Here is a 26,138-nt window from a genome sequence, read left to right on the forward strand (position 1 = left end):
TTAATACATTGAGAAGACAAGACAATATTGAGGCTTACATTTCAGCCAAATTTCCCAGCTTAAGCAAGGCCTAAATGCTTGAATACTTTGCAACCTCAAGTATAACATCTCACCTAAACTTCTGTCCCCAGGTTTAGTAGTTTAATGAGGGGATTTCTGTGGGAAATAAAGTACAATTTTTGACTAATACTATAAACTAAAAGGATGAATCTACAGAAGAAAAAGTTTTTTTTTGAAAGGTAGAACAGTTTAAAGGTTACAATGCTTTAACCACCTGGGAAATTAAACAAGCCCACAATGAATCAGTTACAGTCTGAAAGACGACACTGATCAACAACCATTAAATTTCACACGTGAAATTAATATGGCACATGTGTTTATTGTCTTCAATGACGTGCTGGACTAACACAAGGGTAATTTTTATACATCCAAACAAATTGCTCTACTCTTTTCAAAAGATCGGTTTGTGGCAAGCCTCCTTGGAATTTAGCATGTTACACTTGCCATTTTAAATATCTAACCAGTGTGACATGGCATTGGCACCCAATCTTCATGATCGCAGTTAAATATTCAAGAGATTATGTAGAGAATAAATGTAAACAACTCAATTGGCAATTCCTGAACGCACAAAAGCTCCAACACATTCAAATTTTACAGCTCAAACATTATTTTTTGGAAGCATAATTCAGAGTCCTAATACAAGTTTTATGCAATGTACCTGTATTTACAATAGAGCTCTCAAATGTAAGCATTTGGTTATAACAAAAAGATCAAAGACATCAGTTGAGAAGCTGCTGGACAAAATTGTTTGTGTTGCAGCAGATGAATCTGTCCCAAAGCCTTGGCAGCATAAGTGGGCACATCTGTGCAGCAAAAAGGTATGCTATGTATGACAAATTTATAGAAGGGATTTTACCTGAAGATGTAGCTAGTACAATAGGTAAAAGGGAATCACAAAGTGAAGCATACACAACTTCAAAAACGATATGCTGCAAACAAATGGCTCACATGCAAAATAACAGTTTATCAAGTTATGGTTTGTGTTAAGAGCATTTTTAAGCAAGACAACTGTAATTTTTGGAGCATCTTTAGCAGTAGTGCTGGAATCCAAAAGCTTAGTCAAAAATCTAATGGATTCAAATTTTTAAACAGTACAAAATAGTGAAAACAAAAGCTGAGGTCAGAGACTCCAAAAGCGATAATAAAAGTCAGATGAGTGGATAAGCTGGCAGACAGAATATGAAGTGGGGAATGGAGGGGTTATTCTCATCAGAAATAGAAAGAATATTTTTCAAAAACAATGGCTGAGTTTAAATGCTGCTCAGACAAATGTTGATTATACTCATAAGGAACACAGAAGCTTGCAAGCAGGTACAGAAAGCAATCAGGAAGAAAACTGGCATGCTGGCCTTTTTTGTGATGACACTGATCTGACTAAACTGGCGAAAAATCAATGACTTGAAATACTATTTGTTTCTCTCTCAATAGATGCTACCTGACTAAAGCGTTACCAGCATTTTCTGTTTTCATGTTATTAAGGCTGAATTCAGGAACTAATTTCATTTTTGAAAATGGGGGGGGGGGGTGAAGTTTTGGGGTGACAGATTCAATACAATTAAATCATGCTTAAAACACTGGATCAAATTGACAGCAAAATTGACAAATTGCTATACATTATATCCTATTAAAGTAGTTCATGGCAGAAGTTAAAACACATGATAGGGTGGTAAAGGCTGCATTTAGCACACTTGCCTTCATTGGTCAATGCATTCAGTGTAGGAATTGGGATAGCATGTTGCAGTTGTACAAGACATTGGTTCAGCCAGTTTTAGAATACTGCATTCAATTCTGGTCTCCCTGATCTAGGAAAGAAGTCTGTTAAACTTGAAATGATTCAGAAAAGATTTACAAGGATGTTGCCAGGGTTGGAGGGTTTGAGCTATCAGAAAGGTTGAATAGGACCTACAGAGTGTTGCTGAACAAAGAGACCTTGGAGTACAGGTTCATAGCTCCTTGAAAGTGGAGTCACAGGTAGATAGGATAGTGAAGGCGGCGTTTGGTATGCTTTCTTTTATTGGTCAGAGTATCGAGTACAGGAGTTGGGAGGTCATGTTGCGGCTGTACAGGACATTGGTTAGGCCGCTTTTGGAATATTGCGTGCAATTCTGGTCTCCTTCCCCTCAGAAGGATGTTGTGAAACTTGAAAGGATTCAGAAAAGATTTACAAGGATGTTGCCAGGGTTGGAGGATTTGAGCTCTGGGGAGAGGCTGAGATTGTTTTCCCTAGAGCATCGGAGACTGAGGGGTGACCTTATAGAGGTTTACAAAATTATGAGGGGTATGGATAGGATAAATAGACAAAGTCTTTTTCCTGGGGTCGGGGAGTCCAGAACTAGAGGGCATAGGTTTAATCTGAGAGGGGAAAGATATAAAAGAGACCTAAGGGGCAACGTTTTCACGCAGAGGGTGGTACGTGTATGGAATGAGCTGCCAGAGGATGTGGAGGAGGCTGGTACAATTGCAACATTTAAGAGGCATTTGGATGAGTATATGAATAGGAAGGATTTGGAAGGATATGGGCCAGGTGCTGGCAGGTGGAACTAGATTGAGTTGGGATATCTGGTCGGCATGGACAGGTTGGGCTGAAGGGTCTATTTCCATGCTGTACATCTCTATGACTCTAATAGGCTGGGGCTTTTTTCCTGGAGTGTCAGAGGTTGAGGGGTGACCTTACAGAGGTTTACAAAATTATATGGGGCACAAATAGGATAAATAGACATGGTCTTTTCCCCAGGTTGATGGTGTCCAAAACCAGAGGGCACAGGTTTATGGTGAGAGGGGAAACATTAACAAAGGAACCCGAGGGGCAACATCTTCACGCGAAGACTGATGTGTGCATTGAACAAGCTGCCAAAGGAAGTGGAGGAGGCTGGTACAATTACATGAATAAGGGTTTGGAGGAACACAAGCCAAATGCTGGCAAATGGGACTAGATTAATTTAGGACATCTGGTCTGCAGAGTCAAGTCTGACCCAAGTATCTGTTTCCACCTGTATAATTATGAATTTATCTGCAATGCATATTATGCAAGACCTGTTTACAAAGACAAATTTAAGCCTAAGTCATCGTACAAGGGGAACCACTTATCACAAACAAAAAAGGTCCTAAAATTCCACTGCCATAAACAAATACAGTACTGCCCTAAAGGTAGATCACGAAATTAAGCCAGTTTAGATATATGCTAATACTTATCAGTATAAAATGCTGTTAGATTTAGACCTGCAAATAGATACTTGCACAAGAGAAAATGCGTAAGTATATTAGATTAGATTAGATTACTTACAGTGTGGAAACAGGCCCTTCGGCCCAACAAGTCCACACTGACCCGCCGAAGCGTAACCCACCCAGACCCATTCTCCTACATTTACCCCTTCACCTAACACTACGGGCAATTTAGCATGGCCAATTCACCTAACCTGCACATTTTTGGATTATGGGAGGAAACCGGAGCACCCGGAGGAAACCCACGCAGACACGGGGAGAATGTGCAAACTCCACACAAAGTGTCGCCTAAGGCGGGAAATGAACCCGGGTCTCTGGCGCTGTGAAGCAGCAGTGCTAACCACTGTGCGACCTTGCCGCCCATCAAATAAGTTCCCAAAAAAAAATTACATTTTCTTTCCAACCTATGGTTAATCACATACAAATATATACCTCAAGAAAGAAAAAAGTTTGATCTGACGAACTAGTAACCCAGTCAACATCCAATGTCCACTGACGTTTAGTATGAACAATGCCTTGCACTTAACCAATTAACTGCTATTTCTCTAGCTTTCAATATTATACATGAGCCATTCTCTCAATCACTTACACAGTACATGAAATCTTTCACAATCAACCAAGATTTATAGAAAAACAGTAAGTCATAACATAGTTCTACCTTCTGCTACACGACTTAAAAAGTCAATTGCCATAATCAACTTTTCTTGAAATAACGTTGTCAGCCTTAACTGTTTTGCCTGACACTCCAAGCACACTTTGGAGTATAGCCTTCCTTGTATTCACCTGTGGATGTTCAGATGAAAAGATTTGGTTGCAGCAGTTTTTCTGGATACAAACAATTGTATCAGACCACAATAAAAAGTTTTAGCTTTCACTTTCAATTAAACTTAAATTCCAAAATGTTAATACACTAACGGACTACTTTGATTGTAGAGTATTAGTATGTAGCCAAAACCATACACGCTCTTTAAAAGGTAGCCTCTTTTCTATTGCTTTGTGGAGCAGCTTAAAATCGCCATTTTGTTTACTGCCACATCATTGCTACAATGAGGATGAAACTCTATCTTTGGGAAGCAAATATCTTTTTGGGAAAAATATAAAATTTGACATTATTTTGTAGTATAACTCCATTAGTAATAAATGACCAGAGGCTTAAAAATTGTTAGTTACATCGTTAATAGCAAGGAAGTTTACTTCTATTCACATCACATTTTATATTCTTGCTACACACTTAAGTCATCAGAATCAAAAAGTTTTTTTTAAAAAATAGTCACATTTGACAGCTAGAATAATCAATGAGGCAAAGAAGAACCATTGTAAAGAATTAATATGCTACAGAGAAGCTAAGCAAATAGCGGTGAGGTATAATGTGAAGCACAATAGCCTGGCTTCCATTTACTTTTGAGTTTTGGGACCATTTGCCTATTAGGACTCTGGTTTACAGAGTTATCTACAACAAATGGCAATAATTTCCTCAGTACTCTGACAATACAACAGGAATACTCGACTCAGCTGTTCAGTATGGAAACAGACCTTTTCGTCCAACTCATCCACGCCGACCAGATACAGAGGAACCTCAATTATCCAAATATCAATTATCCAAAAATCGGATTATCCGAAGGAGGTTGAGGTCCCGATGGAAACATCACATCGAAGACATGTTTCCAACAGAGATCACGAATTTTGTTTAGTGATAAAACAGGCACAGTCTCCAAATGACGGACTGCCTGCCCTCTCTCCCCACACTTTCCCTGGAGTTCTACACAGGGGTGTACCCTAAAGCCCCCCCCGTCCCCAGATAATCTCTCCAACACTGTACAGGGCAAACGTGGAACCTGTCAAAAAGTTGCAGTAAAAAGTGCGTGGCTGCGTGCGTGCTATATGGAGACTTACCCCACAAAGGCAACTGCAGTAACAGTCTTATTGTTGGTGTACAGTCCAGCTGCCCCGGAGAGGGGGTGGGTGTGTATGGGGTTGGGGGGCTGAGTGGGAGGTGTTGGATGGGGTGAGGTGTTGGGGGGGGGGGGGGGGGGCAGTGTTGGACAGGGCGTTGGGGGCAGGAGTGTTTGGGGCAGGGGGTTGGTGTTGAACCAGGGGTATTGGGAGCGGTGTTGGACGGGGTTGGGGGCAGGAGGCGCGATGTTGCACGGGGGCGGGGTCTCGCACACTGTGCTGCTGCAGTCTCCTGAACGAGAAGACTTTAAAAACTCCTAGCCCCAGAGGAAAGGCATTTAAATCGATTAACCGAATAATCGATTATCCGAACGGAAGTGTGCCCGCCCATCATGTTCGGATAATCTAGGCTCTCCTGTATACTAAATTAATCTAGTCTCATTTGCTAGCATTTGGCCCATATCCCTCTAAACCTTTCCTATTCATATACCCATTCAGGTGCCCTTTAAATGTTGGAATCATCCCAGCCTCCACCACTTCCTCTGGAAGCTCGTTCCATACATGCACCACCCTCCTGCGTGAAAAGATTGTTCCTAGGCCCCTTTCAAATCTTTCCCCCCTCATCGTAAACCTATGCCCTCTAGTTTTGAACTCCCCCACACTGGGGGAAAAGACCTCCGCTATTCACTCTATCCATGCCCCTCATGAGTTTATAAACGTTTACAATATCATGAAAGGTGAAAGGTAACATTTGAAAACTGGATGATTAATTCGATCAAGTAGCATATTTTCATGAAAAATGCTACCAGAACTGATGGGACAAATGCACTCTGTCTGCAGAAGTACACCAGTAGATAGCACCAGTCCAAAAACAAAGACTTCTGAAGTAATACATTCAAATTAGCACAATTCAAATATTTGAAGTGGTGGAAACAGAACAGATTATCTTAAATGTCAACTTTCCTTAAGGAACCATCCTGTGTGGCCTCTTCCTCTTCAATGCTGGTCCTTGGTGACATCCACAGGATATGTCAGTTTGCACATGGGCACAATGCTCACGACTAAGAACAGCTAGTCCTAAACGAACAGTAAGTTCCTCTGGCAAAATAAAAAAAAAATCAAAACCACAGACTGCCTTTCACTACTGCAAGAAACTGCCTCTCGTCACTATTACTTGCTCCTACCAACTGTCAAGCCAAACCAGACAGTTTGCTACTCACCCTGTCATATTTACATGCGGAGCCTCACACAGTACATCATTTACTTCATCTCACTGTCCACCTATGCATCACCATTTCAAGTCCCCACTTAGTACTGACTCACAACACTATTTCATTTTGACATTAATGTAGCATTAGTCTAAACATTTAAATATTTTTCAAATTAAACAGCGTTTACTTTAACATTGTTTGCAAGATTCAAGACTTCAGTTTCCAGACTGACACAGCATTTCACCCATGCCTCAGTATTTCTACTCTCATCCTCTGACCGTGGTTCTTGGTTTTATTTCTCACCGTCACCACTCCCCTCCATAATAACTTGTTCTTTAAGCCTTGCTTCACATTCATTCTCACCTTCTACCCTGGAGGTTCTTCTCTTGGCTGCTTAGCTTTCCCCAGCCCTAGACTTTGAGGGAGGTTAAAGCAATATTTCGCATATTTGCCTTCACTGCCCACTCCTTGGAGTATAGAGTTGGGATGTCATGTTGAAGTCATACAGGGTGTTGGAGCTGCCCCTTCTGGAGTACTCTTGTGAAGTTCTGGTTGCCCTGCTGTAAGAAGGATATTATTAAATTGGAGAAGATTCAGAGAAGATTTACCAGGATATTGCCATCTATGGAGGGTTTGAGTTGTAAAAATAGGCGAGATCAGCTGGGACATTTTTCACTGGACCATAGCAGATTGAGAGGTGACCTTATTGAGGTTTGAAATCATGAGGCACATAGATAAGGCGAATATAGCAAGGATCTTTTCCTTAGGGTGAAGGAGTTCAAAACTAGGGGTTTTGAGAAGGCAAAGTTTTAAAAAGGACATGAGGGGCAATGTTTTTACAGAGAATGGTTCGTGTGTGGAATGAACAGCCATGTTGTAACTGAATTTGCAGGTACAGTTACAACATTTAAAACATATTTGGATCAGTGCATGATTAGGAAATGTTTCGGGGGGCGGGGAAGATATGGGCCAAATGCAGGCAAGTGGAACTAGCTTACTTTTGAAACATGTTCAGAATGGACTAGTTGGACCGAAGACTTCAAACTTCCAACTTCAAGTTTCAAACTTCCAGCTCAGCACTGTCCCCGTGACTTGTCCGACCTGCCTAGCTCCTTTTCCACCTATCCACTCCACCCTCTCCTCCCTGACCTATCACCTTCATCTCGTCCCCCACTCACCCATTGTACTCTATGCTACTCTTTCCCCGCCCTCACCCTCCCCAAGCTTATCTCTCCACGCTTCAGACTCTCTGCCTTTATTCCTGATGAAGGGCTTTTGCCCGAAATGTCGATTTCGCTGCTCGTTGGATGCTGCCTCAATTGCTGTGCTCTTCCAGCACCACTGATACAGAATCTGGTTTCCAGCATCTGCAGTTATTGTTTTTACCTAGTTGGACCGAAGAGTCTGTTGTGTTGTGATGCTGTGACAAAGAAAGTCCTAGGTCTCCATCTACTGGTAGGAATTAGTCAGTGAAAATAGTGTTGGGACAAGCTAATAAAGTACTTGCAGCAACCAATTTCTACCACTAGATGAAGCCTAGGTCTAAAACATACATTACAGTGAGTGTGTACTATTAATTCAATCTCATACATCCTTAATATTTAGTGATAGATTTTGGTTTGCAAGTTATTTCAGCTAGAAATTTACAGTACTGCACATCTTAACTTGAAGATCTCTTCCTCTCTCCCCTCCCCACCCCCCCTCCCTCCAGACATGTCCAAAAAGAACCTAACCCCGGTTTAAACACAGATACGTATAAAAACCTCAGATTCACAAAGTCATGATGTTCAGGATCACAACCACAACTTTAAGTGAGGAATTACTGTACTACTACAATCCTCATTCATCCTTTTGCCAACCATTCTACATTAAAATTGTATCAAAAATTGTGACACGTAATCTATCATTCCATCCTTACTGTTGGAGATTAACTTGCAAATAAAAGCTCCTTAAAATGTAAAATTTTTTTTTTAAAAAAGGATTCCTCCATGGTCTTGCCTCTGCTGCTCACTAATACAGCTGCTTTTACTCAGCATTCCTGCAGTATCAACATATTTTGTAATCTATACCCTTCCTCCTCTGCATAGGTCCCACTCTAACTCACTTTATTTTGCAGCAAGTTGCATAGGTTAGGAAACACCATACCCAAAAGTCCATCACAGAAGACTTGCAAAATGGCACACTAAATCCATGTTATATAAAAGCAACAACAACAATTACCTATGTAAAAATAGCAAATCATTCACCATAAAGAGCAGCTGCGGAAATTACCAATTTTTGTCTGGAAGCAAAAGTTATCCAAGATGAATTTCAAAATTCCACATCACTATAATTGCTAAAATACATTATTCGCAAAATCTGAGTTACAGCAATCAGACAAGTGAGTAATAGACTTCAAAGAAACTTAATTTCACATTTGGGATGCTGTAACAGCAATTATAATCACAACATTGCTGATCTATGCAGAATATATTTGCACAATGTATGGACCCTACCTATTTAGAATTGTATGCACATGAAATAGTTTTTACAACAGACTTCCAGCATTTATTTCCATCTTTTCTATATCATTAATACTATTACAATAATGGTAAACACGGGAATATTAATATTTAGCTTCCATAATCTGATTTGAATTACAAGGCCTTAGTGGACTAAAGTGATTTTTCTGATCTCAAGTGGCTGCTGTGATCACCTACCCACCTACTGAAGCTACACCAAAAATTACCATTTTAGCCAAAAGAAGACAATGAAACCAGAAAATTAAGTCAGCGCCAAGAAATTTGCATCCATTGAATTTACACTTACACAACAGGTTCCCTAAAATGGGAGATTCAAAGTTGTTTGCAGAGTGGAGTGTTCAAGTTGGGGAAAAAAAATTCAAAAACGGACATAGTTTGACAAGTGGACCATATTTCAGTAACTTGTTTGGCAGAACAGAGGGGAAAAAGCAGCATCCTTAACATACACAAAGGCTTGCTTCCCCTCTTCCTTCTCATGTTCTTTAAACATGATATTTCTTAGTATGGACATCCTTAGCCAAGAAACCAAGCAAGTCTAATCCTGGATAGTAAAGCAATACTGGGTATTTTCTAGATGATTCTTTGAATTCACAACCAAGCAAAGCTTCCTTTTCTATTTGCTTATATAAAAATAAATTTTACAAAACTAGAACATCCATCTCAAATTAGCCTCATATGTAGAAGGGTGGGTTTTGAAATTAATTGCCAATTATAATACATCTCCGTTTCAGGTAATAAGCAGTGTGAGGCTGCAGAAAAACAAAGTTGTGTAGCTGTACCAATTTATACACTGTCTTATAGAAAAAACAAATGTTGAGACACAAAGACAATTGAAAACATGGGGAGAAGCTACTTTAATCTATAAAGAGGGAAGCAATCAGAATATCCACTTCATGCCTAATTTAAGGGTAATATAATTGTACTTTAAGTAGACCATTTTGTCTATACATCTGACCTTGCTTTACAAAACATTAAAATGTTAAGAATGTTCATGTGCTTACAAATAAATAAACCAGCTTTACTGAGAAATCCACAATCAAATAAAAGCACAATGACCAAAAAAAAAACCTTCTCCTTGCTCCCACACCCCCACAAGAATGTGTTTGGAAACCCACACTTGAGATTTGTTTCACTTCATCATATCCTTCAGGTCAAGAACCCAGTGAAAAACAAATAATGGGATGTGATTGCCAAGTCAGATTTTTGACCATAGGCTAGCACACAATCAGCTAATTATGGCACCTTTATTTTTCAAAATGTAAAGAGTCTATGCTGCCAGGATAAACTAGTCATCAAAATCTAAAATTCAACTGTTAATAGAGAGCTGAGGAATGGCAGATGAAGTTTAATTTAGATGAATGCAAGCTGTTGCATTTTGGTAAGAGAACAAAGGCAGGTCTTATACAGTTAATGGTAGGGCCTGAGGAGTACTGTCGAACAGATCTAGGGAGACAGGTCCATTGTTCCTTGAAAGTGGTGTCACAGGTGGACAGGCTGGTGAAGGCAGCATTTAGCATGCTTGCCTTCAAAGGCCAGAGGACTGAGTATAGGAGTTGGGACATCATGTTATGGCTGTACAAGACATTGGTAAGGCCACATTTGGAGGAGTGCACACAGTCCTTGTTGCCATGCTATAGGGAGAAGGTTATTAAACTTGGAAGGGTGCAAGCAAGATTTACAAGGATGTTACAGACACTGGAGGGTTTGAGTTATAAGAGGCTGGACAGGCTGTGATCTTTTTCCCCTGGAGGGTAGGAGGCAGAGGGATCACCTTATAGGGGTTATAAAATTGAGGGGGGCAGAAAATAGGCAAGATCTTCTGTCCAGGGTAGGCAAGTCCAAAACTAGAGAGTATAGGTTTAAAAGTGAAAGGGGAAAGATTTAAAATGGGATCAGAGGGTTAACTTTTCTACCCCACAGAGGGAGGTATGTATATGAAACGAGCTGCCAGAAGTGGCAGACAAGAATAAAATTACAACATTTAAAATTCATTTGGACAGGTATTTGGATAGGAAAAGTTTAAAGGGATAAACGCCAAATGCAGACAAATGCTGTATGACAGTGTGTAAGCTATCCATGATCTCATTTCCCTACTCTGCAAGTCTGTTTTCAAAAAGTTCAATTTTGAGACAATGCCAATTTTAAAAAAGCACCAATCTAATTAGTTTGACAAGAGAATTAACAACATGTACAGGCAAGCAGATCAACAAACTAGATATTGAAATTACATTGTCGTTTCCAGGGCTAAATGAAAATTTCCTCAACAATATCCAGAACACACAATGATTGCCTATATCAATGAAACAAAACAGCTTTCAACACAATTCATCATAACCATAATTTGTTACAATGTATGAAGTTCTGATGAACTTATCAATTCATGAATAATATTTTGAAAACCAGGATATCAGAATTTGAATTAAATCAAATCACAAAGTTTAAAAAGTAAACTAATTCATGAAATATCAGTGCCACTGGCAAGACTGCAATTGCAGATCCCCCAATGCCCTAGAATTGAATGGCTTGCTAGGCCATTTCAAATAATAGTTAAGAATCAATTACAATGCTGAGCATCTGGGAGTCACATGTAGGCCAGACTAGAGCCAGAGAGAAGTACAGTGCAGAAACAGACCATTCAGTCCAATTCGTCCATGCCAACCAGATATCCCAACTTAACCTAATCCCACCTGCCAGTACCCAGCCCACATCCCTCCAAATGCCTCTAAATATAGCAATTGTATCAGCCTCCACCACTTCCTCTGGCAGCTCATTCCACATATACACCACCTTCTGCGTTAAAAGGTTGCCCCTTAGGTCTCATATCTTTCCCCTCTCACCCTAAGCTTATGCTTGCTAGTTCTGGACTCCCCCACCCCAGGGAAACTACTTTGTATTTTTCTCCATCCATGCCCTTTATGATTTTATAAATCTCTATAAAGGTCACCCCTCAGCCTCCGACATTACCAGGGAAAAACAGACCCAGCCTATTCAACCTCTCCCTATAGTTCAAATCCTCCAACCCTGGCAACATCCTTGTAAATCTTTTCTAAAACCTTTCAGGTTTCACAACATCCTTCCGATAGGAAGGAGACCAGAACTGCATGCAATATTCCAAAAATGGCTTAATCAATGTCTTGTACAGCTGCAACATGACCTGCCAGCTCTAATACTCAATACTCTGACCAATAAAAGGAAAACATATCAAAATGCCTTCTTCACTACCCCATCTACCTGCGATTCTACTTTCAAGGAGCGATAAACCTGGATAGTAAATTTGTTTCCCTGAAAGGGACATTAGGTAACCTAAAGTGAACCAGGTGGGGTTTTTATAACAAATCATTGATAGTCTGCATTACTGAAATGAGCTTTAAATATATTAAAATTTGGAAAGTAAATTATACCAGCTACTGAGGTGGGATTTGAACTCGTTAGCATTAGCTTGGACTTGTCAGTCCAATGACATTACCATTCTATTGGACTATTTTAGAAAAAAGTTGATGGGACTTTGAGAATATGAGCAGGTTAATCTGTATTTCCATTAAAAGCTGCTGTATTAAAGTTGAAATTTTAATCTATTCCCTCGCTGGCCCCAAATTCAAATAGTTCCATTCCCATTGTAGACAATTCAAGTAGCAGAGTAAGAAAGCAATAATCATTGGAATCAAAATTTCTGCTCCATATGCAAGTATATGTCCAAAATATGCCCTAATTTGACACCATGGGCATTATAATAAATTCAATTTAAAATAAAAAACATACTAAGCTTCTAAACAATGTTGCTGCATAAACTACTTACAAAGCAATGAGTGGTCACAGTATTGGAACGGTCAGCCCATACATTTGCTGTCAATTTCTGTAGATTTTATTTTTAAATAACACAAAAATTTGCAATACATAGTGAAGGTCTTTTATCATACTTGTTTTCCCACTGTTTGAACCACCTCCATTACATATCCAACTCATGTGAAGTTACTTCAAGTTGCTTCCTGCCATTCTTCATTGCCTGAACACCAGATTGAAGTGAATTCTCTAACTTATATTTAACTGTTCCAAAAGTATAATCATAGAAAAATTAAGAAACCTTGCAAATTCTCTTATTCGAGTATGGTCAGATATGTCAAGGATTCTGCCACAAGTGAATTGCAATTATGCCAGTCTTCCCAAATCAACACTTAATGCCCTTAGCATAATGATCAAGAGCAGGAGCATTAGCAAAGTATAATCTCATCAAATATGTACACATACACCAAGAGAATTTATCAGAAAATGATCCATAACAGGACCTTTACCCAATTTTTTCCCTCGCCCTTAACTCGAGCATTCAGGATAAATAAAGATACCCATGCTGCTGTATTAGAAAAGATTAACTTTATAATACAGGGACTTTAGTAGAAACAAGCAATGTAATTTTAAGTTGTCATTGCATTCCATATACCACCATTGTGTCCAATAATTTTTATCACAAATCATTATGCTTAAAGTCATTGATGTTTTCATTCTGAGGGAATGCAAATTTACATTAACCACATGTTTTGAATCAATGGACTTTCCCATTTAAGTCTGGACAAAAAAAATCTTGTAGGCATGCCACCATATAAGCGTATGTAATTTTAAAATAGGGGTACCAGGACATAATGCTGAATATGTTTGGACATTCCCATTTACAAGAATATTTTGTCTGATATTTGAAATATGACATCAGTTGTTAGGAATGGATTTTAAATGCTTCAAATCTGAGCTATAAACAGGCTGCAAAACAAAATCTTAATTTTTTTAAGACTGCAAACAATGCATTGCCAGACACAATACATGACACAATGCAATTCATCTGCACTAACTACTTAGGAAAATATTAAAAATTGCCAGTGAAAACTTTTATTTTCTAGCAAACAGATTAGTTCTATAAAGGAGTAACTCCCATGTTTCAAATAATCAACTCTTTCAATGGAGAATTTAGAAAAGCAGTAAACTAATACAAAGCGCAGATTTCCACTTCATAAGGCATTCTTTTTTTAAATTTTGAGCTGTCAATTCTACATTGATTTAATTAAACCTGAAGCTTCAAAAGGCAGAACAACTTTTAAAGTGCATTTAACCTGAAGAGATATTATATTTAAGAACTTGATATTTACGTTTAAGACACTGAATAAATTTGTCTCAACAGTACAACTGATGTAATGAATGAATGTCCTAGAAATATGCACAAAAAGAAATCTGTCAAGTTTACAGAATATCATATGTAATTACTTAAGAATTTGATTAATTGAGTTTTCTGGACAAGTCATACCTGAACTGTTTCTTAACCAGCAGCATGAACACATGCATATATATGTAGACAAATATTTCCATAACGTCAGATTTTATATTATTTAAGAAATCCCCACTCTTGCGAATGCTGTAATTTTACCCTGCTACAAGTCGAAGGCAAAATCTCATTTTGATAGTGTGCATCATTTTTTGATGCACTAACCATACAATATTAAAATGTGTTCAATATCTAATGAATCTTTTAGTAGAACTGCGACCTAGAATTGCCTGAAAAGTTAATATTCAAACCTTGCAATGAAACACGCAGCAATTAACGTACACTTAATTATCTGAACAGGTGATAATTAGAACTTATTTAAGCAAAAACTTACCAGTCATAAGCATTGTGATGCCAAATTTGAGTTTAAAGGTTAAGAGGATGAATTTTTTTTAAAAATACCAAGAAGATATTTTCAATAAGTTCACCTAAGCAACCCTTGGAGTATTAAACAATCCGTTCTCACATCAGGCCGAAATTTCCCTGCTGAGGCTATATATACACACCTGATACTTAAATATCAAAAGTCAGTCTAAATCAGTGCACTCAACTTTTTTAAAATGACCTTTCCTGTTGATTTTTAAACTAAATCTCAAATTAATATGCATCAGTCTAAAATTTCAGGAAAATTTTAATAAAAATAAAAAATAAAGTGAAGAATTTCATATTTAAAAAATTGTTCATAACAAAGACATCATAGCAATAAAAATGATTCCCAAGCCAGAATAATTTTGCAATCAGAATGCAAACTAATCATGGATATTGGCCACTCCATGGAACTTCAGTGATTAAAAGCAACCTTGACATAGGTATTAAGAGTTAGTTCTTCAGTACCCCAATGGTTCAGCTGATCTACTCTGTTGAAGGACAGTGACAGAGTTAAAATGTTGAGAGTGTCGTGCTGGAAAAGCACAGCAGGCCAGGCAGCATCCAAGGAACAGGAGAATCGACATTTCGGCCATAAGCACTTCGTGTCTCAGGTTTAGTCACAAATGTGAGCCAATTCACCTATTCTCTGCCTGGCAGAGCTATTAAAATTATTTCAATAAAGCTAGTCAACACAAGAAGGTAATGAATTCACTAGTTTCCCACCAATCCCTGCCATAAAAACATATAAATAAAGCCTGATTTAGTTAGGAAATTCTCATCAAGTTACTTGCAATGAACCTTGTGAAAAACATCTTCACAACACTAAAAATGGTAGCAAACCCATTTCATATCGTGCTTAAAAAGACAAAACAAAATTCAGAAAATATTTTACAAGATGAATGCAATGCAAGTACACAATAACTTCAAAAGCCAATAAAGGCCCCAATACACTTCACCAGACTACTGCTGTATTTTTCTTGTTCCTTTTTAGAAACAATCTCTTCTACAATACGTTATACTGTAGTAACTGCAACACTGAGCTCAATGCATTTAGAGAGAAAGGAGGAAAATAAATTACAAAACATCATGAGCACTACTAGTGAAAACAAAACTTCAACAGAGGCAAAAGCCAATGAGCTTGCTGTATAATGTAACCAAGATTTACTCCAAAGTCTCAGCATGGTTGACTTGAAACAAAACTCAATATTTTTGATTTCATGAAGCATCTCAAACATAACTCTTTAGCATGCATCCTAAATTATGAAAAGTCAATGGAATTTTAAGTGGAAAATTCCAAGCCTTCATACTCTCAAGGAAGTGATATTTTAAGTTTTATACCAGTGAAATTTACATTCATTGTCGTAATTTCTAGTTTTGTACTGCAATGAATTCAATACATGAGTTTTGCTACGCATAAGGATTTATATGTCGTGTTACAGATCACTTATGGGGCGAACTTCTGTGCAACTTGCACTTTTACAACCATGATGTAGTCTGAGTCTTCACAAAGTGATAGAGGCCCCAACTTACTTTTCCTCACATGGCTGATTAGAAACCTGCTTTTTCCACTGCCCAATTTTGGGATATGCTGAAAACATTTCCAGATCCATAACTAAATCAACCTCTGGCTACTCTATGAACACTCTCCTTGGCCATCAAACCCGAGGGGAGACTTTTATAACTCAGTAAAGTAAAACGAAAAGATAAGTTTAGATTTGCCCAAGCAAAACAACTATTCAGGTTATCAGATCACCTTTAAAAGAAAATTCAGCTGAAGACAATATATTGTGCTGATACGGAATGGTACAGTGTGTCATCAAATCTCTAACTTTGCTTTAAACATTGCATCGTTGGAAAGATAACCTTCGGACAAGATACATGGACAAAAGGTGATCACTACTTAGCCAATTTTAACTAAACAGGAATCTCCATACCCAACTAAGCCAATTATGCTCAATTTTTGGAAATATCCAATCAAAACCGAACTACACATCATTAATGCTTTACTTGGATGATGGGACGATTCAACAGGACCAATCCCTTGGCTACAAAGAATGCACTCCAACCAAATGCAGTCACTTTCCAAATAACCAAAATGCCATACCTATCACCATTTTTCACAAATACATTCTCTCTTTGCAGCAACTGTCACTAAATGCATTACAGAAGAAGTTGAGTTTCAGTAGAATGGGTATACCAACGAAACGTGTATTTGGTGAAATAATTCAACTGCACTGCACGAATATGATGCCAGCCAGTGTTTTGCATGTGACCCAAACCTTCAACCACCACATTCGGAGCCCAAGCTACAGGTGGCGCTGTACTGGGAGCGTCAGCATTTTTCTGATGGAGCACTTCTGCCTACTAACAACTCCTCATTCTGCAACTGAAGCCTCAAAACTAGCCTCTGAAGAGCGCCTCCTGCTGCACTGAGTATTGATTTTCATTCTCTGCATGGCTGCACTACAACATGGGTGGGGGCGGCTGTGCACGCAAGAAGTGGAAAATGTTTTGCCATTAGCTGAAGGGACAGAAATCAAGAATCACTCAAACTTAGTTTTATTTAAAAACACATTCTTAGACACAATAACTAGAAATATTATTAAACAATTTTATTTTGTGCAAAACAGTTCTAAATGCATTTTCTTACATTTCGGGATCGTAATCTGCAACACAATAGACCTGATAACAATGGAACCGGTTAAAATTTCTCCAAAGAACACGTGCCAAACATTTCTACTTAAGCAATTACAAAACTGGGAATCCCTAAATCTATTCATGTCTGCAGTGGAGCAGTACTCGCGCCATTTTACAGCAACGTCACAGCCGGCAACCGGTCCAGAGGTGCACATTTTAACAATATCACTATTAACTTATCCCATCCTCAATATTATCTGCATCATAAAATATCCGGGATCATCACCGAATGGTATTGCTAGTGAATTCACAAATAAATTAAATCTCAGTTTCCATCCACCCCGTCTTCTGTCTAGGGCGTTTCTTGCTGTCTGGATTGGTTGAGCATGCTGTCTAAAGACCACAGAGCACTAGAAAAGGTATTGAGCAAATGTGTAAACAAATGTTCGATCAGATTCACGACCGATGGCACACAGGATAGCCGGCGACAATTGCTATTTTACATTTTAGGCATCCGAAACAACGGTGATTTCGAAAGGGCTTGAAATTATCAGAACTAATTTACTAACGGATCAAACAATCCCCTAAACATAAAAAGCCTTCTACAAACAAAAAAACCTAAAATGTCTCGATCCATTCAGCTCCAGTCACAGGTAAATACTAGATTTCGCGAACGGGAAAGGTAACACTCACATCGATTGGATGACTTGACCCATCACATATGCATCAAATCGATACATAGTAAAATATACTAAATATCCGAACCCGCACTAGTTTTGAAGAACAATGAACACAAATGATAGGCAACAATTATAAATGATGGGACAGTGTAACCAATATCGCTTAAATAGCGGATTTGTCAAATTCAACAAAAAATCCGGTCTTTCGTGTATTTTTAATCATGCAAATGGGCAACAAATAGGATAAAGCAATCGTTACAGATGGATTTCTACCTATGGTCGATGCATCTTTAGCAATCGGCACTTTATACATGGACAAAGATAAAGGAGAATACTCGCATGTTACACACATTTGCTGCGGGGTTTTTCTTCCACTTTTTTTTGCAAAATACAAACGTCTTTTCTGGATTATGCTTATTTATAGAAGATCTCGGTTAAAGATTCTGACAGAAAAAATGAAACGCTCTCACCTTTTTGATTTCCTTTTGCTTTTCTTATTTTGGTTTAATTGATCAGTTAAGCGCGAGCCGGCCGGTCGGTCGCTCGGCCGAACCGGCAGCAGTGAGAGAAGAGCGCGAGGGAGGGAGCGGGCAGGCGAGCCGCAAACAAAGGGCCTCCTCCTCCTGCTGCCGCTTCAATCTCCTCACATCAAACCCCGAGCGAGCGAACAGCGGCCGCGACGGTGCTTCCAGCGCTGACTGAAAGAGGGAGCTCTTTATACAGAGAGAGGGGAGGGGAGAGGACAGGAGGAGAGAAGGGGAGGGGGTAGGGGGGGGGAAAGAGGAGGAGAGGGGGAAAAAAAAGACAACTGAAGGCCACCGAACAAAACCGCCTCGGGAATAAAACGAAGATAAACTTCGACCGACTGAGCGAACTTTTTTTCTGATCGAAAACTTTTCGAGGCGCAAACCCCGGAGGGACGACAGGAAAAAGCGGGGTAAAGAGATTCAATTGCTTTCGGACAATAATTCACTGAGCCTTCCCTGGCCAAAATGGCGTCCGAGAAAGAACGGAAGTGACGCGTGCGCTTTATTTGCATAGGGACTATTGTCCAATAGAGAGCAGAGTTGAGCACTACTTTGAGGGCAATTCACACAAACTTCGGGCTCCTGGCCCCCTGCTATTTGTCCCACTTCTGCCAACAGTGGTGAAAGGGGGTCAGGTGGCTGGAATACTAAGGATAGTTCATGTTGCATAAGTCCCCTTTTGCTGTAACCTCGCGAGACTTGAAGCAGGGCGTGTGAAAACGAGGCTCCCTCAAGTCACCGCTAGGGGCGCTATTCCTCACCCGCCCTTTCACTACTGGCCAGGCGGCAGCACTGCGCAGGTGCAAACTAGGGCATCTGGCGCCTCCATCTGCTCGGCGTGCTCTCACAGACCTCAGCACACATATGTGCACACAACCTGATTCAGCATTTGGGTTATCACTACGCCTCAGGCCTGCTCCAGCACTACTTTCTGAGATCTTGGTGGGAAGTCCTCCATTTTGTCACACTAGAAAGTTGCAATGGACAAAGGGGATGAAAATACGCTCATGTTCAAACCTCAAGATTTACCTACTTCAATACATATGATATGTCATATTTGAGCAAGTCCCTCGCTCAGGTGTGTAAATGGTCACAATTATCTTCACAATGAGATATGGAGATTTAAAGAACTGCACTGTTCAACTCATGAAAGCCCAACACTTGAATAGTTTTTTTTGAAATTTGAGACTGGCACTTAAGCAGGGTATTGGTTAATGTTTAGAGATCGTGTAATATGCTATTAAGGATATTCTTTGAATTATATATTGGCTGGTAAGTATCAGTGTCTCAAGTTGGTGTACAAGTATACCACAATTTTAACATAACCTTTTAACTGAAGACTACGGTAACTGACCTAACTCTGAAATACAAAGGTTCAAAATCGAGTCTAGACAGTTTACTAAAGACGTTTCCATTGGCAGAGAGGTCATGAACCAGAAGAAATCAAATTTATGGTGATTGGCAAAAGAACCAACAATATTGTGAGGAAAAGCTTTTTCTAATGCAAGTAGTTGGGATCTGGCAAAGCTAAACAAAAAATGCAACAAGCTGTAAAAGTGAGACTGTGTTGCATATTTAATTGGGTTTTTTAAAATGAAGTACTCAAAAAGATTGATGAGGGCAGAGCAATAAACATTGTTTACTTCGACTTTAGTAAAGCTTTTGACAGGGTTTCTCATGGTAAACTAATGTGTAAAGTTATATCAAATTCAGGATGAGCTTGCCAATTGGATACAAAATTGGCTTGATGATAAGAAACAGAAGGTGGTAGTGGCAGTGGCAGGTTGTTGTTTGGACTGGAGGTCTGTGACCAGCAGTTCCAGTTCCACAGGAATCTGTATTGGGTTCACTTTTGTTTATCATTTATACAAACAATTTGAATGAGAATGTATGAGGTATGTAGTAAATTTGCAGGTGACACCAAAATTGGTGGCACAGTGGGTAGTGAAGAATGGTTTTTAAGATTACAAAGAGAACTTGATCAGTTAGGTAAATGGGCTGAAGAGTTGCAGATGGAGTTTCAATTGGATATGAAGTATTGCATTTTGATAACGTAAATAAGGACGAGTCTTAAACAATTAATGGTAGGACCCTGAGTCATGTCGGAGAACAGAGAGACCGAGGGCTTCAGCCACAATGTTTTGAAATTTACATCACAGATCAACAGGGTTGTGAAGAAAGTGTTTAGCACGCTTGGCTTCATTGCTCAGACTTCTGAATATCAAGTTGGGACATCATGTTAGGTTTGTACACAATGTTGGAGAAGCCTCTTCTGGAGTACTGTCTGCAGTTCTGGCTGCCCTATTACAGGGAGAATCTTCTTAATCTGCAGAGGGTTCAGAAAAGATTTACCAGAACATTGCTGGGAATGGAGGATTTGAGATATAAAAGTAGACTAAAAAGGCTGGGATATTTTTCACAGGAGTGTAGAGTTAGAGGGGTGACCTTGGAGGTTTATAAAATCATGAGGGACATAGATAAGGTGAAAGACCTTGGATAAGCTCTTCTCTCAGGAAGGGATGTTCAAAACTATTGAGCACATTTTTAAAGTGAGAGGAGAAAGGACATGAGGGTTTTTTTTTAATTTTGTGTGTGGACTGAACTGCCAGAGAGAGTGGTGGATGCAGGTACAGCTAGAACATTTAAGAGATTTAGATATGTTCATGAAAAGGAAAGCTTTGGTGGGAAATGGACTAAGCTTTGGCAGGTGGGACTGGTATAGTTTAGGAACACCATTGGTAGGATCAAAGGGTCTGTTTCCCTGCTGTACAATCTATGACTCTTGCCAAAGCTGGCATAGACAATGACAGGCCAAATGGCCTTTTCCTGTGCTGTAATCATTCTCATGATTTTCAATATTATAGGACACGTAATAACAAAAGTATCATGATAATCTTATATTGGAAGTCAGCACATACAATCATAATAAAAGCAACACAAGTTTTTTTTTTAAATTTAGAAGAAGTGCTTTCTAAATGCCTTATCAGAAATTAAATGGATTGTGAACTTGTAAGGGTTTAACTGAAAGTTGTGTTTTTTAACTGTGGCTGAAAACATTCGCTGTCTAAATTGGTTATGGGAGACACGCAGCTCATTACTCATTGAATGCACATATCAGTGAGTAACAGAAACAGGTCATTTTGAAAATTAGAATGATATCTAAACTTCAAATTTAATGCAAAAAAAGCAGTTAATGATACCCATTAATTTACTAACACTATCTTATAGTTGTTACTTTACGTCAACATGTTATTACTTTTATGTAACTTCTGATATTTTATAGAGAATACAGATAGGATGCACCAATAATGTGAACTGGTCCCAAGCTAAGAAAAACTATTTATCATGTCTTCCAGCCAATACCTGAATACATTATTCACTGTTTGTATTGAGGACATACCTTAAATGATTGAAAGTTATCCCAAGAAATACATTTTATATTCAAAGGGATTTTCATGTTTTCAGATTATTCCCAAGTTCAAAATACAATGTGAAAATTGTAGTTATGTTTCCACCTTAGTGTTCCTCATCTTGTCAACTTGCTTTCATAAATTTTGCACTTTTCACCATATAGACTAGATACAACACACATATTTTTGAATTTCAATATTCCAAATTCATGGCTGTTTTTGTCCTCTACCCATCTTTCCTTTCCCAGCTCACTCTCGACTCCCCTCTATATTCTTGAAAAAGAATCAATCTAAAAAAATCTTTTTCCGATCATTTCACTGGAGTTATGACAGTAAACTGATCTGGAGGCAAAAAAGTCTATTAATGCTTCATAGTCCTTCTTCTAATACTATTGTATTTTGGTAAAACTAAAATACAATTTTGGCAGGACTTAACAGGTAATAGTAACACCCCGGGTAGTATTGTTGAACAGAGACCTAGGGTTTCAGGTATATAGCACGTTGAAGTAACCTCATAGGTAGACAAGGTTGTTAAGGTAACTAGTTCTCGTTGCTCTGGTGTAGGAAGGATATTATTAAACAGGAGTGGGTTCAGAAAAAAATTACCAGGATGTTGCCAGAACTGGAGGATTGGAGTTATAAAAGTGAGCTGGATGGGCTGGCTCCTTTTTCACTAGCATCTCGGAGGTTAAGGGATGACCTTAAAGAGTTTTATAAAATCATGAGGGACATAGATAAGGTGAATAGTAAAGGTCTTTTCCCTAGAATGGGTGCGTTCAAAACTAGGGGCATATTTTTAAGATGAGAGGACAGAGGTTTAAAAGGGACGTGAGTGGGCAATGTATTCACTAAGAGTGGTTTGATTGTGGAATGAACTGCCAGAGTAAGTGGCACATACAGTTACTACATTTAAAAAGTTATTCTGATACATACATGCATAGGAATTTTTTAAAAAAAATTCACGAGATGAGGACGTCATTGGATAGGTTAGCATTTATTGCCCAAAGGGCAGTTAAGGATCAAGGGTCAACCATATTGCTCTGGCTCTGGAGTAACATGTAGGCCAGACCAGGTAAGGATAAGAGTTTGCTTCTTTAAAAGGACATTAGTGAACCTAGTTTGGTTTAGAGGGATATGGGCCAATTGCAGGCAAATGGGATTAGGATAGTTTGGGAAATTTGGTCAGCATGGACAAGTTGGACCGAAGGGTCCGTTTATTTGCTGCATGACTCTATGACTCAATTTACCTTAAAGTTACACTTTCCTTATTCTTGAATGAAGAGTAAAGAACTTTCAGTACTGAGACTAAAATCACAGCTTTACAGAAGAGCTTTATTTCTCTTCAATGATGTACAGTACTTAAAATTGCAACAGTGAAGACAGCACATTACTGAATCACATCAGAGTAGCTTTAGTTGTATCTAAGAAAGAAAGCTAAAGATTATTTAAATCTCCAAAATTTAACTTTTTAAAAAAATCTGATCACCTTCTCTTGATATATACCATCACAAAATGTAAAATTCTCCTGATGTAAAGCATAAATAAGTCGGTTCTGGAAACCACTTTTTAAAGTGGTGATAACTCATTTCAAAGTTTCATTTCAGAACACATTATGTTTTCATACATTCTTTAATTACCATTTAATATTCATTTTCAAAATAAGATTCTCGCATGAGACCAAAATCCTTTTTTTTGATTTTGACATTTCTTAACTAAATAAAATTTTAAATTTTGGACAGTATAGGCTAAAATACAGACACCCAGTTAGAGACTACCTCACCTTATCTGCTGAGAGATCTATAACCTGAAATCTATTATAAATACAAACTTTGTCCCAATAATCACCTAATATTGCTTTGTTTCAAAAGTGTTAATATAACTGACCAATAAGAATTCTGGTATTCAAGTGGTGTACATTGTTGCTACAGTTGTACATATTGTGGTGCATTGGTCAGCAATATTATTTCCCATGAACACAAAAATGCATAGCATTACATCAGTGCTGCCACAAGTTACATTTAGTTTAAATTTAATAATTGCATTATTGAATGATTTTAATGAGCCAATCAACAGTTAACAGAAATTGGATTTTTAGTATTGTGGAAAAGTTGAAAAAAAATCTCCATACCTATTATTAGTCAGTAACACATTTACTTCTGAAGGCAGCATACAAGTCACTTTGCCAACAAAGCAGAAGTATGGCTTTACATGGCTCCACCTTCATATTTCTGACCTTAATGGGATTTGAGGGCGATGGATACCTCCCACAATGAGAAAATCTAACCACCTCCCCTTGACATACAATGGTATTACCATTGCTAAATCCTCCACTCTCAACACTGAAAAAATGTGGTTACCATTGACCTGAAACTCAGCTAGGCCAGCCATATACATAACGCGACTTTAGGAACAGATGAGAAGCTGAGAATTTTGTAGCAAGTAACTTGGCTCCTGACTCTCTATCTGTCCACTGTAACAAGTACAAGTCAGACTATGAGATGGAATACTCTCCAGTTGCCTGGATTTGTGCAACTCCAACAACCCAAGCAGCTTAACATCATCCAGGACAAACCAGCCCACTTGAATGGCATCACAATCACCATTTTAAATATTCACTCACTCAATCATGCACTGTGGCAATAATGTGAATTTTCTAAAAGATGCATTGCAGAAACAAATGCCCCTTCCAAACCAGTGATCTCTACCATCTAGAAGAACAAGGTGGTTCTTCAAGGTGTAATGGAATACCACAGTCTATCAAAAACAGAAATTGCGGAAAAACTCAACAGGTCTGGAAGCATCTGTAGAGAGAAATCGGCTAACCCTTCCTCAGAAAGCAAATATTCCGACACTTCAGAGGCCCCCTTGTCAAATATCGCACCATCAGAGCAGATGGAGACGGAGGAACTGGGAAAATGGAATAGGTTGACAGGAAGCAGGGTGCGAGGATGTATAGTCAAGGTAACTGAGAGTCGGTTGGTTTGTAGTGGATACTGGTGGCAAGCCTTCTCCCCAGAAATGGCAACAGTTATGTCAAGGAAGAGACGGGAGGAGTCACAGATAGACAGGTGAAGATGAGAGCGGGGTGGAAATTAGAAATGAAATTGATAAACCTTTCCATTTCCAGATGACAGGGGGAAGCAGCACCATAGAAAGAGTTGTGGGTGGGGGCAGGAGGAGGACTGGAACAAGAAATGTTTCATGAGCTCACAAAGAGACAGACATAACTGGGGTCCATATGGGTACGTATAGCTACCCCTCCGACCTGAAGAAAGTGAGACAAATTAAAAGAGAAGTTGTTCTTGGTGAGGGCTAACTCAGCCAGGCAGTGGAGGCTGGTGATGAATGGGGATGGTTCAGGCCTTTTATTCCGAAGAAGCAGTGGAGAATCGTGAGACCACCCCGGATGGTGTAAAGGGATTGCATGCCATGGAAAAGGAGAGGGTGCTGGAGCCCAAAAATCTGGAAATTCTGAAACTGACAGTGTCAGAGGAATCACAGGTGTAAGTGGGATGGGGCTGGACTGGACAAGTGGAGAAAGAAATTGAGTGATGAGGGGGGCAGGAGTAGGCAGAAATAATGGGTATTTTGCCATCCAAACACCATCATAATTTGGCAATATATCATTGTGCCATCACCATCGTTATGTCAAAATCCAGGAACTCCAACCCTATCAGCACTGAGTGTCCCACACGAGATTGACTGCAGCAGGCCAAGAATGCAGCTCACTACCACGTTCTGAAGAGCAACTATGGATGTGCAATAAATATTGGCATAGCCAGTGATACCCTGGGAAAGAGTAATGAAAAGTTTAATGTAAATATAGCAACTCGTATAAGGATCAAAAACATGTCAATAGCCTACTTTTCACTACGTTGAGAATGTATTCAGAGGTCAGAGCTTTCTCTACAGCATGTTCAAACCCTACTGTGAACCTGCACAATGCAAGGAAAAAGACAGTCATTTTGATTTTCCCCAGGGCAGCCTGTGAATGATGAGAGGGCAGAGTTACCTTCCAATGATGGGCGATGGTGGGCTTGAGTGTGGAGAGCCAGTCACAAGCCTTCCAGGTTGAATGAAACAGCAATCTGCAATGGAAGGTGAATGAGTGAGATGATGCTTCAAAATGGAGCCATCCACAAAATTATCTAAATCAAAAAAATAGCTTTTGCACTCAGGGCACTGAGAAGCAGGAGGGGATTTGCACCTCTAATGGGCAGCCTGAAGGAGTCAAATGGGCCCTGATGCCTGCAAGGATCTGGAAACTAATTGGAAAATCCTGGTTATTGACCTTTACTAGAC

The 26,138-nt window shown here is 39.1% G+C and overlaps 1 protein-coding gene across 2 annotated transcripts in view; it reads right to left on the reverse strand.

Moving 5' to 3' along the window:
- The window catches only part of adnpb (activity dependent neuroprotector homeobox b), a 48,690-nt gene extending 22,822 nt beyond the window's left edge, over positions 1–25,868 (reverse strand). The window contains exon 1 of one of the 2 annotated variants that reach the window (XM_087994938.1): positions 25,849–25,868. The gene's annotated coding sequence lies outside the window, so the exon portion shown is untranslated. Of the gene's footprint in view, positions 1–18,369; positions 18,861–25,848 lie in introns of those variants that run through there. The other variant, XM_043710248.2, reaches the window with a different exon arrangement.
- Between the last annotated feature and the right edge of the window lie 270 nt (positions 25,869–26,138).

Source organism: Chiloscyllium plagiosum, unplaced genomic scaffold (genome assembly GCF_037043375.1).
Source record: "Chiloscyllium plagiosum isolate Xiang-an unplaced genomic scaffold, Cpla_swu_hap1 HiC_scaffold_15, whole genome shotgun sequence".
Classification (NCBI taxonomy): domain Eukaryota; kingdom Metazoa; phylum Chordata; class Chondrichthyes; order Orectolobiformes; family Hemiscylliidae; genus Chiloscyllium; species Chiloscyllium plagiosum.